We start from the raw sequence: 11,442 nt of genomic DNA on the forward strand, positions 1-11,442 counted from the left end.
GACGGTGGAAATTGTGGCCCGGAGCTGCACCGAGACCCAGCCAGCACCTTGATTAGCCCCAGTTACATTCGACTTGGTCACTTGCAGGGAGTGGACTCTGGGTTTACGGTGGGAGAAATATGGGGTGCCTGAAGGCAGTGGAAACCTCTACTATATCCCGCCCCGCTTCCCAACCCGCCAGTCTTTTGGTTAGATCTTTCAGCATATCCCGGAGCCCCATGGAGAAGAACCAGAGTTTGGGGTTCCCTTGTCAAATCCTTCCAGCTCCGGACCTGTGTGAGAGAAGACCTCAGAGTCACTCAGGTAGCTGCTCTGGCGGCTGTTATCTGTGGAAGCAGGTGTCTGGAAACCAAACGTGCCAACGCCAAGCCTGATTGCTACATATGTGTGAAGTCTCAGCTATTGTTTCCAATGACTGGCGCTGGGGTGTCTTTGGTTATGTCCAAAGGAAGCCAGTCCATCTTTGCTGGCCCTTGCTGCTCATAGGCTGGCGGAGAAAGTTGCTGCTGCTCTTCTTCCTTACACTGCTCGTCTTGTCTTTCCTCGCTCCTTTGCTTATTGTGCATTCAGTCACCGCACTTGATTTCCCAGTTTATACCTACAGCCAGAGGCCGGCCAGGAGTGGTCTCGCATTGAGCAACTTTTCCCATGTTGCTGATCCCACACCACTAAGGTGGCTTTTCCTGTCTTAACTCTACCGTGACCCCTTCAGCCTAGCTGAAGTGGACTACCCTGTTTCCCCGAAAAGAAGACCTAGCCGGACAGTCAGCTCTAATGCGTCTTTTGGAGCAAAAATTAATATAAGACCATTCTTATATTGCATTATATAAGACCTGGTCTTACATTATAGTAAAATAAAACGAGGTCTTATATTAATTATTGCTCCAAAAGACGCATTAGAGATGACTGTCCGGCTAGGTTTTATTTTCCAGGAAACACAGTAGTTCTGTTAGGTTTGGCTGTTTAAGAGCAAATTAGAAAAAAAAAAAAAAAAGAGCAAATTAGAGATTGCACTTCAGCTATCATCCTCAATTAGTACATAAGCTCCAGAGAGAAAGAGAGAGCCAGAGAGAGAGAGAGAGAGACTAATTCAATTTAGCAAGTCCTTCTGAAATCCTGGGATATACATAGCACTCTGATAAGCATGATGTCATTGCAGAATGTGGGCATTTTACTGTGCAGACATGGCTTGCCCTCTGGAAACTGATATATCATGACAAAGCAGCGAAGTCTCTCCCTCCAGGACAGGGATCTTATTCTATTCTCTGATCCACGAAATATCTAGTGCAGTGGGACATGCATTACACTCACTCAGTAAATAAGCTGCCTAAATGAGGTGTACAGTGAGTGTGCTATAGGAATTTATAGCAGGGAGAGATCTGTGTGGGTAGAAGTGGAGGAGGTGGGATTTGAATCCAGCCCTGAAGTGTGAGGAGGAGGAGTCAGAAAAGTAGAGAGGAGTGGAGTTGGCATTACAAGTGGCGGAAACTATGACTATGGCTCAGAGTATGACTGGCCTGGCAATCAGGACATAGTAGGTGATAAACAGGGAAACTAATTGGTAAGAAACCTCGAATGACATACAGAAAAATTAAGGTTTAATTCTACTGGCAATAAGGCAACAGTGCAAATTTTTAAAAAATTTTTTATTGGGGAATATATTGGGGAACCGTGTGTATTCTCCAGAGCCCATCAGCTCCAAGTAGCTGTCTTTCAACTTAGTTGTTGAACCGCAACCTTGTTGAGAGCTCACGCTCTAACCAACTGAGCCACCCGGACGTCCCAACAGTGCAAAATTTTGATCAGAGGAGTGATATGTTTAAGAACGTTAATCAGAGAATGAAGGGCAAGAGGCTTGACCATTTTAAAGGAAGTCACTGGTGATTTATGGAAGAAGTAGGAACAGACTCTGTCATCAGGGCATTATATTCCCACTGGAAAAATAATTCCAAACATTATGACATACTTCAGTTATTTTTTCTGTGATATAAATGAAATGACTGTTATAACATGTCCAAGGTCTGAGCCACAGAGAAAGTTGTCTGATACCACACTGATGTTTTGCTTTGTGAACTTTCTCCACTTATTTTTCTATCTGGTTGTTACTGTGGCAGCTTTCAAGCCCTGTGAGATTTTCTCAGGCAGCCCCTTACCCCTCTGCCCAAAAATGTTAGTAATTCTTCAAGTATGAAGGCTCTACCATTTCTTGTCCGGGATTTCTTGGGAGACATGAGGAATAATCACATCATTGTAACATAGCACCTTTACACTGGAGATGGAAGAGAGAGAATTGAGAAAATCCTAAGGTGTTGTCTTCTGGCCAGAATGTTCTTTCCTTCAAAAGGAGAGAGAAGATATTCTAATTTCTCAACTGTGTGTGTGTGAGTGTGTGTGTGTGTGTGGTGCGAGTGTGTGTGTTGTGTGTATGTGTACACTTCTATTCTCTAGCCTTCAGCATTCCTTTCTGGGAATCTTGCTTACCCAGGCAAAGGGCAGCAGGAAGGCAGACTGAGAAAATTCTTAGTACTGTACACAGCTACCGAGGCGAGGTTCACATCAGTGGCAGCTACAACAATAGCCATGGCTCCTAGTCTAAAGTGTCTGTTTCCCCAGAAACAGAAGGAAGTAGAGATTCAGGAATCCTGTCAGACAGCAGGTTTGGGAGAGAGAGGAAAGTGTTTAGTGGGGACCGGGGAAGAGAGAATTTCCTGGAGGTTCCTGAATGGCATTCAGCATCTTAGAGAAAGCTGATCCATCCCTTCTGTAAGCATACCAAGATTTCCAGTGTCTTTTAGAGACTCCTCTGAGTGACGTGACACACTCCTGGTCTCCAACCTCGTGGAAGGCTGCAAAGTGCTCCTGAGCCTGAGCCACCCTCCAGCCCCCACCTAGTTCCTCAAGAGTCTTAACCCCATCTACATGTCATAACACAATCCTTTCGTCAGGGCCGTGAGAAACTGTCCCATGTGGATAATGTATTACAGTAGTTGATTTGCTACAAGTAGCTTCTTGATTTCTGAGTCATTCTCATCAAATATTTTGGCGTTTTGAAGTCACACATTCAATGCTGACTCTTTATGATTTGCCTCTGGGCCCTCCACTCGAAAAGAATGGACATGAAAGTATCTGTGGACTATCCATTGGTCTGCTTGAGACCTTGGTTGCCTCTTTATGGTTCAGTTGTCACACTGGTCAGAATTTGGAGCATAAATGTTGCGGTGTTCCAGTTCTTTCTTTTTCCAGTGTTTCTTATTTTGCAACTAAGAAGAGCATCAAGTCAAAGGAAAGGGTAAAATGGGCAAGGGGTTACATAAGCTACCTCCTTCGAGAAGCAGCACAACAGGTTTGGAGTTAGAGACCTGAGTTTGGCCTTACTAACCAAGGACCTTTGAGCAACTTATTCTAAGCCTCTATTTCTGCCTTTACAAAAATTAGATATTATAAATTGTGTTTCTATATACCAGCAATGAACAATGTTAAAAGGAAATTAAAATTCCATTTACAAAGTACCTAAGAGACTCAAACACTTAGGAATAAGTCTACCCAAGGAAGTGAAAGACTTGTACACTGAAAACTACAAAACATTGCTGAAAGGAATGTTAAAATACCTCAATAAATTGAAACATGTTCTTTATTCGTGCATGGAAGATTTAACATTGTTAAGATGCCAATACTACCCAAAGTGATCTGTAGATTCAACACAATCCCTATCAAAATTCCAATAGCCTTTTTCACAGAAATGGAAAAGCTGATCCTCAAATACATATAAAATCGCAAGGGGCCCTAAATAGCCAAAAGAATCTTGAAAAAAATTTAATAAAATCAGAGGACTTATACTTCTCGATTTTGCAACTTACTACAAAGCTGCAGTAATTAAAACACTAAGATACTGGCATAAGAACAGACATATAAGCCAACAGAATAGGATAGAAAGCCTAAAAATAAACCCTCACATATATGACCAATTGATTTTTTACAAGGGTACTAAGATCATTTAGTGGGGAAAGACAGTCTTTTCAACAAACAGTGATAGGAAAACTAGATATTTGTATGCAAGAGAATGAAGTTGTACTCTTACCTTACACAATATATAAAAATTAAAATGGATCAAAGACCTAAGTATAAGAGCTAAAATTATAAAACTCTTAAAAGAAACCATTGGGGAAAATATGGATAACATTGGATCTGGCAATGATTTCATGGATATGACAGCAAAAGCACAGGCAATAAACTAAAATATAGATAAACTAGACTTCATTAAAATTAAGAACTTTTGAGCAGGAAAGGATACTATCATGAAGCAAAAAGACAACCTATAGAATGGGAGAAAATATTTGCCAATCATATGTCTCATAAAGGATTAATATCCAAAATATGTAAAGAACTCCTAAAAATCAACAACAAAAAAACAAACAACCCAATTAAAAAAGGGGCAAAGACTTGAATAGACATTTCTCCAAAGAAGATATACAAATGGCCAATAAGCACATGAAAAAATTCTCATCATCATTAGTCATTAGGGAAATGTAAATCAAATCCACAATGAGATACAACTTCACACCTACTAGGATGGCTTTTAAAAAAAAAAAAAAAAAGAACATGGAAAATAAATGTTAGCAAGGATGTGAACAAACAAACTCTTGTGCATTGCTGGTAGGAATGTAAAATGGTGCAACTGCTGTGGCAAAGCTTGATGGTTTCTCAAAAAGCTAAACGCACAACTACCATATGACCCATCAATTCCACTCCTAGGTATATGGCCAAAAGAACTGACAGCAGGAAGTCAAACAGATACTAACACCAATGTTCATAGCTGCACTCTTGACAACAGCCAAAAGGTAGAAACAACCCAAGTGTCCGTCAATAGATGAATAGATAAACAAAATATGGTATAACATACAATGAATGAAATTTTGACATATGGTACAACCTGGATGGACCTTGAAAACATTATGCTGAGTGAAATAAGCCAAACATAAAAGAATAAATATTGAATAATTCTGCTTATATGAGCCACCTAGAATAGGCAAATTCATAGAGACAGGAAATAGAATGTGTTTACTAAGGGCTTAGGGGAGGGAAGAAAGGGGAGTTATAACTTAATGTTACCGAGTTTTTGTTGAGGATGGTGAAAAAGTTTTGGGTCTAGATAGTGGTGATGGTTATACAACATTGTAAATATGTTTAATGCCACTGAATTGTAAACTTACAAATGGTTAAAATGATAAGTATTATGTTATATGTCATGTATACTTTTCTGCAATTAAAAAAAGAAAAAAGCACATTACTACTTATCTAAAAGGAATCTAATGAGGATTAATATTAACATAAGAAATCTTGGTCCTTAAGTGCTTAACAACGATCAGTTTCACTTCCCTTCTTTCATCTCCAACATCCTTCCTATGGTGCCATTGTAGCAGTTCCTGGAAGTCCAACTAGTAGCCAACATTGTAGAAATGTGGCTGCTTTGGGAAATGGTAATCTTATTGCATTCCAATATATGACTGCACAGTGTGATATCAGATTTTAGTTCTCTTTTGGGTAATGACAGTTCTGTTTTTATACTAAAGGATGCAGGTTTCCTCTTCTTAATAAATGGCACCACCGTTTAGCCAGCTGCACTGGTTAAGAAGCCTGGAGTCATCCTTGATTCTTCTCTTTCTCTAATATCCCACACCCAACCCATCAACAAATCCTATCAGCTACACCTTCGAAATATGTCTAGACTCCAACTACTCCTCACCTCCACAGCTGCCAACCTGGTCTGATCTACTATCACATGTCACCTGGGCCACTCCAAGAGTTTCCTAACACAGATCCCTGTTTCTCCTACCCTCCTACAGCCTCTTCTCCAGCCAGATGCCAGGGTGATGCTTTTAAAACATAAGTCATATCATACCATTCCAGTGCTCAAAACTCTGATGGCATCTAATAACATTTAGAGTAAAACACTAAGATCTCATCATGAGTTTACCAATGCCCTGTCAACCCTGGGCAACCTCCTGGATCTTATTTGCTGCTACTCTTTTTTTCAGCTCACACCATCTCAGACATGCCGTTCCTTTTGCTGGTCCTCACACACACCAACAAGCTCCTGCCTCAGGACCTTTGCACTCATGTTCACTATCCTGTTCTCATGTTCACTCAGCTCTCTATTCAAATATCCCTCCTCAAGAAGTCATTCCTTACACATTGCTCCAAAGAAAATGAAATACTGAGGTATAAATCTAACAAAAATATGTACACAATCTGTATGATGAAAATTATAAAATGCTGGTGAAAGTAATAAAAGACAACCTAAATCCTTGGAGATACACACTGTGTTCACAGGTTGGAAGATTCAACGTAGTAAAGATGTCAATTTCCCATAAATTGATTCCCTAAACCTCTCAGCTTAACACAGTTCCTATAGAAATCTCAGCAATTTTCTCTGTAGACATAGAATAGACAAGCTTATTCTAAAATTAATATGGAAAGTAAAAGGCACTAGAATCGCCAAAATGATTTTTGGAAAAAGAAGAAGAAAGTGGGAGGAATCACTTCTCGATATTCAGACTTACTATATAGTTACAGTAACCCAGGCAGTGTGGTACTGGCAGAAAAACAGATACTTTGATCAATGGAATGGAATAGAGAATCTAGAAATATGACCACAAATGTGCCTAATTAATTTTTGACAAAGTAGCAAAAGAAATTCAATGGAGGGATAACCTTTTCTATAAATGGTGCTGGAGCAATTAGACATCCATAAGCAAAACTACGAAACTCAACCTAAACTTCATACCTTATACAAATGTTAACTCAAAGTGAATCATGGACTTAAATGTAAACTATAAAACTTCTAGGAAAGTACAAGGGAGGAAAATTTCAGAACCTATATGATTAGGCAAAGAGTTCTTAGACTTGACACCAAAAGAATTAACCATAAGAGGAACAATTGATAAATTGGACCTCATCAGATTTAAAAAACTTTTGTTCTGCAAAAGACACCATTAAGAGAATGAAAAGACAAATTATAGACTGTGAGAAAATATCTGCAAATCACACATCTGACAAAGGTCTAGTATCTGGAATAAAGAACTCTCAAAACTCGTCATTAAAAAACAAACAATACAATTATAAAATGAGCAAAAGACATGCACAGACACTTCATCAAAGAGAATATATAGGGGCCAAATAAATACATGAAGAGATATTCAACATCGTTAGTCATTAGAGAAATGCAAATTAAACCACAATGAGATATCCCAACACACATATCAAAATGGCTAAAATAAAAAACAGTGATTAACACCAAACATTGGCAAAGCTGTGGAGAAACGGAATCACACATTACTGGGGAATGTAAAATGACACAGCTACTCTGGAAAACAGTTCGTAAGTTTCTGAAAAAAATCATGCATACACTTACCACACAACCCAGCAATCACACTCCTGGGCATTTAGCCAAGAAAATGAAGACTTATTTTCATGCAGGAACTTGTATACAAATGTTCATAGCAGTTTTATTTGTCGTAGCTCAAAACTGGAAACTAACCAAATATCTTTTAATGAGTGAATGGTTAAACAAACTGCGGTACATCCATATCATGGACTACTACTCAGAAATAAAAAGGAAAAAACTATTGATTTACGTAACAACTTGGATGGATCTCAAGGGAGTTATGCTGAGTGAAAAAGGCCTGTCTCAAAAAGATACCTACTGCATGATTCCATTTATGTAATGTTCATGAAATAACATAATTATAGAGACGGGGAACAGGTTAGTGGATGCCAGGGGTTAGTGATGGTGGGGAGGGATGCGTGTGGATATAAAGAGGTAATACCAACATCTCTTATGTCGATGGCCCAGTTGAGCACTTTTTTTTGTTATAGCTTTATTGAGTATAATTCATATACACAGTTCAGTACGTTGATTGTAGTGATTACACGAGGCTACACGTATGATAAAATGACATACAACAATGTGCACAAACTCAAATGATTACATGTGTAACTGGTGAAATCTGATTGCGCTCTATGAATTGCACTAATGTCAATTCCTTGGTTTTGATATTTTACTATAATTGCATAAAATGTTAACATTGGGGGAGATTAGGGAAAATGCATGGGGCTTCCCTGTCTATTTCTTTGCAACCTCCCGTGAGTCTATAATTATTTCAAAATAATTTTTTTTTTCAATTTAAGGCATTTTTTAAAGCTTCCTCATCCAAAATAGCACCTCTTCTGTCACTCTCTACCCTCACAGTCTGCTTTATTTTTCTTCATAGTCTATATCTCTACCTGATGTTTTAGTACATGTAATGTATAAAGTATAACAAATTTGTATACATCTGTCTCCTCCAGTAGACTTAGGAAGGCAGGAAGTTGTCATGTTGTCCACTGTATACCCCATGCTAGAATGGCACCTGCCACGTTCTTTGTTGAGTGAGTGTGTGAGTTCACCTGCCTCTTGTAAGTATACATTTCATTTATTGTGTCTATACATAAACTGGCCTTTACAATCTCCCACCAGAAGCAACACCTTTCTCAAGGCATCCATTCCAGTCAGTCCATTCAGAGGAGTTTTCATTGCCTCTTTTCAGTAATAATATTTTAATATATGCAATTCTCCAGTGGGGAATAAGCATTTGATCCCATTCTGGTCATTCCTTCCCAGCTCTAATCAGGCCTTTTGGGAATTTCATGTCTTTCTGGGATAAACCTTCAGCTTTGAGAAAGCAGCTAAATAAAGGTCCTCGAATCTGACAGAGTTGACCCTGTGTTCTTCATAAAGACCTTCAAGAGGTCAAGGCTTCAGACTAAGTTATTCAAACAGAATGAAGCCATTTCATAAGAAAAGAAACAGTACAAAGAAAGATCATTAAACTCTCAGCCATCTATCTTATTATAAATGGTCATATGTTTTATTGTGCATCTGTGGGAGGCAAAAGAATGGGTCCTAAAGATGTCCACATCTTAACCCCCAGAACCTGTTAAAGACGCTAAGATGGGGACATTAGCAGGTGGGCCTAATCTAATCACGTGAGTCCTTAAAGGCAGCACACCTTTCCCGGCTGCAGAGAACCACCAGGCAGATGATGTGGTGAGAAGGATTTCATCTGCTCTTGCTGGCTTCGAAGATGGAAGGAAGGGGCTTCAAGAAGCTGGAAAAGGCAAGAGAAGAGATTCTCCCCTGGAACCTCCAGAAAGGAATGCAACACCACCAACACCTTGATTTTAGCCCTGTGAGACCCATAGCAGACTTCTGACTTACAGAACTGTATGATAACAAATTTGTGTTGTAATAAGCACTAAGTTTATGGTAAGTTGTTACAGCAGCAATAGAAAACTAATATAGTATCTTACTCTGAGTATAGCTTTTCTATTAGCTTTACTTGTAAGCAACAGAAACCAAATTGGGCTTCCTTAAGCAAACAAAGCAAGTTCTTCTGTAAGCAGAGTGTCTCAAGGAGCCCCAGGCAGGACAGCTGAGGAGCTGCAGAAAGGCTGTAGGACCATAACGAAAGCTGCCACCAGAAATATCCTTCTTCTGCCCCATGTCTCTGCCTCCCCACCCCACCCCATCCCAATCTGTTCCATTCTCTTCCTGGAAACAAACTTTCTCTGCTACTTAGTCCATAGGTGTATCAAGGCTGAGCCTCTCAGCTTCACTTTGCCTTCTCTTTCTTCACCAGACCATTCAGCCCAGGCTGTGACTAGAATCTTATTCTTAATTCCAAAGATCCAGGAAAGGAAATGTTTGCCAAAGTTTGGGCTAGGTGCCTGCTCTGGGTTGAATTGTGTCCCCCCAGAAAAGATATGCTGAAGCCCTCACCTCCCCACCCCCCACCTCAGAATGTGACCTTATTTGGAAACAGGGTGTTTGCAGATGTAATTAGTTAAGATGAGGTCATGCTGGAGTAAAGAGGGCCCTTATTCTAATGTGACTGGTGTCTATATAAGAAGAGGAAATTGGGGCACAGACACAGAGATCACGATGTGAAGACGGGGTTAGAGATAGCAGTAAAGTTGACAGAAACCAAAGAATGCCTGGGGGGGGGGGGCTACCAGAAGCTGGAAGAGGTAAGAAGAATCCTCCCGGAGCAGCGCCAGAGGAGCACGGCCCTATGGATACCTTGCCTTCCGACTTCTGGGCTCCAGAACTGTGAGACAATACATTTCGTTGTTTTAAGCCACCTGGTTTGTGGTACTTTGTCATAGAAGCCCGAGAACACTAATACAGTGCCCCCGCAAGCTATGTCTAGGAAAGTAAGCTATGTACTACGTCTCACAGCACAAATATGGCTCCTCAAGACTCACCCCCAAGGCTGGAGTAGAGGGCCAGTTTCCAAAACAGGAAGAATCTTTGTGACCTGGGCAGATGCACTGAGAACTGTCCACTCTAGCTCCCTACAGCGAGGACAATTATGATATTCTGACTTTCAGTTTTGTTTGTTTGTTTGTTTTGCTTTAAAATACTTAGTTATTTTACCTTCTGGCATGCACTGCAGTGTGTGAGATATGAATCTAAATTACTTCTTTTCGATACTGTAATCCATGTGTCCTAATACCTTTTATTAGTGATTACTCCTTCCTCTCATCACTGTAGTGCTTATTGTCTATTAGTCAGTGCATACTGATGATTGAAAATATTTCTGGAATCTATTCTATTCTATTCTATTCTATTCTATTCTATTCTATTCTATTCTATTCTATTCTATTCTATTCTATTCTATTCATCTGATTGATTTGCCAGGTTCCTGACATGGTAATGAGAAGGCTCTAGGGGCTTAACTTTTAACCTGAGTTCTAGAGCTTTATTTCCTCCTTTCAGTGTTTTATCTATGACAATTTGGAATATCTAATTACTCTTATGTTTTTCGGAGGGGGGAGTTCCAAAATGTTACTGACCTGCCTTAGAGTAATGGACCAGGAGAACTCTTCCGGTGGAAGAAGCTGTGCCCTTTCTCTGTCTCCTTTTTGAAACTAATCCGTGACCCTGTTAACATATCTGGTCTTTGGGATGGGGACAAGTCAGAAAAACCAAAGACCCGCCTAGTAAACTTAGTAATAGCTAAGTGCCTGGCACACAGTAAGCCCTCAATAAATGTTAAGTAATTATTGGAAAGAAGGCCAGACAATACCTCCTCAAACTCTTGCCAGTATCCAGCAATAGCTCCTGCCTACATCTCTCCCACCCTAACTCATGCATATAAGAGTGGGAAAGGGGTGTGGTAGGCTGAATAATGGCCACCCCAAAATATCCATGTCCTAAACCCTAGATACTGTGTATGTATTACCTCGCATGGTAAAAGGGGCTTAATGGATGGGGTTAAAATAAGAATCTTAAAACAGGAAGATTATTCTGGATAATCTGGGTGAGCCCAATATAATCACAAGGGTCCTCTGGGGGGACATGGGAGAGTCAGAAAGAAAAAGGGATGTGACCACAGAAGCAGA

The sequence above is a fragment of the Rhinolophus sinicus genome, linkage group LG11 (assembly GCF_036562045.2).
Source record: "Rhinolophus sinicus isolate RSC01 linkage group LG11, ASM3656204v1, whole genome shotgun sequence".
NCBI lineage: Eukaryota > Metazoa > Chordata > Mammalia > Chiroptera > Rhinolophidae > Rhinolophus > Rhinolophus sinicus.